Raw genomic sequence first — 5,170 nt, 5'->3', positions numbered from 1 at the left:
GAGCACAATTTAAGATGCACTAAAGCCTTACCTAAGCCCGTAATTATCAAGGTAGATACACATTTAGATGAGAGATGCACTCTGGGTAATTGCAACCCACCGCCCACACAAAACATTATTTTGTAGCACACCCACTTCTCTTATTGTCAGAGCACTCAACACAACTCTGACCTACTGTCACGGTAAAGCTCTCCCACAGCACGCAGAGAAAGAGAAAATTATTGCGAACATGGTGGCATCTTTCAGAAAGCACCGAATTTTATTGTTAGAACTGGTCTTTTTCTAGATTCATGCACTGCTTGTTCAATTGCTAAAATTATGTTCAGTAAGATTTCTGTGTTGCTACAATGTGTGTGTCACAGATTGAACGAGAGATTGCCTTAGGCTTTGGCGTATTGCTGTTTGGTGACCTTTCTTTCAGAGTGAGGGGAGAGAGTGAGACGGAAAATGCCTAAAAACAATTTTGTTACTATGTGTAGTGTTACACTTTTTCCTCAAAATGTTGCTAGTGCAGATCTGTGGGCCCCTCTCAGAACCGGCCCGAATTTTCACTGGCTTGAAAGGTGGAAAGTGATGTTTCTGCCTGTTTTACAACATAACCAGTCTGTAAACTGACACATCTCTTATAGACTTTTTGTTTATCATTCTTCAAAGTTTTGAGGATGTTTTCTGGCATCCAAAGTAATTTAATTCTCTGCTTATTTTATGTTTTGATTTTTTAAAATTTTCTTTTTATTTATGCAGTGTCTTGGTACTTATTATGTGATCATGCCAAGAAAAAATGTATTCAAAAAGGCTACATGGTCTTAAAAAATAGTCACACTTGTAATCTTAAGGGGGTCGCACACCGGACGCGAAGCTCGGCGCCGCGCCGCGCAGCGCCACGCCGCGTCTCAGGTATCTCACACCGGATGCGCACATTCTATACGCGTGAGCTCAATTTTGAATCGACTTCTGACAGTAGAGCTGCACGATGAGTTACTTTATTTATTATTTATTTTTTTTATTTGTACTGAATAATAGCTGACTTTTGAAGGTTCATTAATGAAGATCACATTATGTCTGTTATTGTTTTGTTGTATCGGTTGTCTAGGCAACTATGTTACATTGTAGCAATATTATTTAACTGACGTTAACTAGCTAGTCCGATTAAAAACGTTAGCAAAACAAGTTATTTCGGTAACACTTTACAATAAAGTTTCATTTGTTATCATAGTTAATGTATTAGGTTAACTAACATGAACTATGAGCATTTGTTACAGTATTTATTAAGCTTTGTTAACTTAATGTTAGTTAAAAAACAGTTGTTCTTTGTTCATGTTAGTTCAGTGCATTAACTAATGTTAAATACAACTTTGATTTTAATAATGTATTAGTAAATGTTGTAATTAACTTAAACAAAGATTAATAAAGGCTGTATAAGTGCAGTTCATTATTAGTTCATGATAACTAATGTATAATAATATATAATATATTTAATATTTCGTATTTTGTGGGGATTTCACAGTACTAAAGAATATTAACTTCTAAATTATGCAGTATTCAACAGACATAATTACATTATATTATATATTTATCCAATGTAGACTATGAAGGTTTTTGAATGCCCTGTTTTTTATGTCCTCCTCAAACAGATCAAATATTGACGGACAACAAAAAAACTGCTGCACTGCTACTTTTACGTCGAAGACTGAAAAATAGAGGCAATCGAATTTGCCTGTGCTTTGTTATTTCGCATCACTGAGGTTAGTGTATGGAAAAATGGCACAAAATAGCAAAATAATATATTAGAAAGGGCTACGTTTATTATACATTTTCCCAAATATGTTTAGACCTTACTCAAGCTGTTGAACTCAGAATGTAAAACAAGTGTATCTTGTAGCACAGGGTGAAATCAGTATGTACATTGACGATTTGAGGGAAATATAATATAAATTTAATATAAAACCTTGAAATGGCGCTCTGTGGCGCGGCAGGATTTTTAACAACTTCCTGAGTCGTAGCTGGGCGCCGCGGACAGGCGCCGAATGTCGCCGCCGGTGTGCGTACTCTCATAGAAAACAATGTGTTCGAATTTTAAAGACGTGGCGCGGCGCTGCGCGGCGCCGAGCTTCGCGTCCGGTGTGCGACCCCCTTTAGTGTTCATATATGATCACCATAGGTAATGAATGTGAAATACGAAAATACCATGTACCACAACCTCTCAAAATACAACATTTTAAAGAAAAACAAAAAAACAAAACTATGCATGTATGACAAAAATGTCCAATGCCCTATTATACACCTGGCACAATGTAGGTGTTTTTTGCTAGTGTTTTCTTCCATGTTTTTTAAATAGTAAATGCACTCACGCCCATCTGTTCACCCATGGGCGTGCTGGTCTGAAAACAAGGTGTGTTCAGGCGCATTGTTAGCGTGTTGCTATTTTGATGCAACTGAAAACGACTGCACCATTGACCAACAAAAACCTGATCTAAAGTCAATGGCGCAGTATTTTTTTATTATTATTATTTAAAGGGAGCGTTAGTAATATGCGGATGGGTGCACAACACACGTACACTCTGCTTGTTACACAAACAGGGATGTGCAGCAGCACACAAACATTTTTAAATATCAAAAATAAAAGGATTCCTCTCTGGAGAAGCGTTCAGTCTTTCCGCTTGCAAAAGCGCACCTGGCTTTTAAAGGGAATGGGAGATGAGACTCTGATTAGTTTATTGCACATTACGCCCAAAACACACCCATGACTCATTAAGCGACTAGGTACAACCCTTTTGCGCCTGGCACGCTAACCATTTTTTCTGTCGTTAAACAAGCAAAAGAGGATTCAGACACGCTTAGAATGGTAAAATTTGGCCCATTGTCTTCAGACAGCATTTTTATGTAACAATCAGTCCAATTCCAGTCTTTTCCTTGGTGCACATTCCAGGTTTTTGGTCCTGTTTTTTTTATTTTTTATAGTAATTCAAATGTCTAAAAAGCACCAATTTTTATTCAGAATATGCATAAAGCATTTTTAGAAAAAAAGGGAAAAACTCTACATTCACTACATAGATAGTTAAAGCAGGATATTTTCATTTCAGTTTAACCTTTTCTGAGAATGACTGCCGAAAGGAATGGTTCACCCAAAAATGAAAATTCCCTCATGTCATTCCAAACCCACACCCGTTCTCACGTCAAGCAAACATGCTTGAGCTTCTGTTTACCACAACTGATGTGTGCGTTGATGAATGTTTATATGTGAAGAAAAGCCTAAATTCAATATGTTCATCATATAGACCACTTTGGAGCAGACGTCACAATGACGTCACTTGCAGCTGCGCGCGCATAGTGGTTGCAGAAAAATAGCTGTAGCAATTGGAGGAAAATGTGCAAAATCCACAGAATAAGAGAAAAATGTTTTGTTGTGCCTCTGGATGTTGGAATCGGAATGCAAAAAATATAGTCTTAATTTTTAAAGAAAACCATCGTTGAAAACGTCCTTTGAAGCTAAACGGAGACGTTTCACAGACTGGACTGATGACACCTGCAAGGATTAGTCTACTATTAAAGCAGGAATTTGATGTAAACAGTAAGTCTACATAATATTCACATGCAGTTCAGAGGGCATACATACATAGCAGTTACAGCATTGAAATAATATTTAAACCTATAACATTTCACATAGATAACTTTTAAACAGTCTATACAATTTTAATTTCACAATTCTGACTTTTTTCTTGCATTTGCGTGTTTATTACTCCCAGTTCGGACTTTATTACTCGCAATTGTGAGTTTATTTCACAATTCTGAGGGGAAAAAAGTCAGAATTGCGGGATAAATTGCAATTCAGAAAAGACAGAATAACGAGTATATCTCACAATTCTGTTTTTCTTTGTAAGAAATGTGAGATATAAACTCAGATTTGCGAGAAATAAAAGTCAGAATTGTGAGATATAAACTCGAAATTAACTTTTTATTCTTTTAATTCGTGACTTAAACAAAAACAAAACAAAAAACAAAGTTGTATGCGTCAAGAGACATACGCTTTTAGCTTCTCCTGAGTATAGGCTTTACACTTGAGGTGTCAATCAGTTAAATATACATCTCTGGCCACTGGATGCTTGGCCATTTCGTTTCGTCATTTAACCACTGACAAGGTGCTATGGCAAACGGATCCGTAAGCTGTATCCCACTCGGTAATGTTAATTTTTTTAAATAATAACAGTGCTTATCGCTGGGTGAAGCTGCTGTGATATGCCGACAACATTTAAAAAAAATAACAAATCAAAATATTCTATAATGTTTCTAAATCTTAACTACTTTGAACCGCTTCGTCGTAACTCTCTAGTCATACTGGTTATCACTCCCGGGTTTTCTGCAACCATGATGCGCGCGCATCCCGAATGTTTACAAACATTAAATAGGTCTATAAAGTGATCTATGGAGGGACAGAGAGCTCTCAGATTTTATGAAAAAGATCTTCATTTGTGTTCCAAAGATGAACGAAAGTCTTACAGGTTTGGAACGACATGAGGGTGAGTAATTAATGACAGCATTTTCATTTTTGGGCGAACCATCCCTTTAAGATTAATGTGTGCAGTAGTTCATTCATGGTGTCATACAGTATTTTATACTTTTCAGTTTCCATCCGAACCAGTATGCAGTACACTACTAGTATAGTCATGAGTTTACTGTATTCCTGAAGCGTCTCTGTGTTTTTGTGGTCTTCAGAGGCATGCGCTGCCAATGTACCTTTTGAGAGCACTCACCAACGATGTCACTGTGTGATATAACAGCTCGGAGAGTTGTCAGAGAAGTACAGAAAAAATTCTCAGGTTCTGACCTACTATCCACTGTGTAAATCTTTGTAGACACACTGTCACAGCAACTCCCAGGCCATACTACAAGATCTAAACCGTTTGAATCATATTCCGTCCACTACAGTTCCTCTAGGAAATGTTGCAGACAGGGTCTATGAACCATCAGTTGCACAATGTGTTTTTACCCTCAGGCAAAACGCATTACAAAGAGAAAATGACTGACAAACTTGTATAACTTCACTTTTTAATAGTGTTATTTATTAAAACAACTTCAGTTTCATTCCCTAGTTCTCTCATTGAATGTTGTTCTTAATTATTAAAAATATTTTAATGTGCCTATATGAGTTAAAATGTGTAATTTTATATTT

This window comes from Megalobrama amblycephala, linkage group LG18 (genome assembly GCF_018812025.1).
Source record: "Megalobrama amblycephala isolate DHTTF-2021 linkage group LG18, ASM1881202v1, whole genome shotgun sequence".
Classification (NCBI taxonomy): domain Eukaryota; kingdom Metazoa; phylum Chordata; class Actinopteri; order Cypriniformes; family Xenocyprididae; genus Megalobrama; species Megalobrama amblycephala.
Note: the sequence above shows the minus strand (reverse complement) of the source record.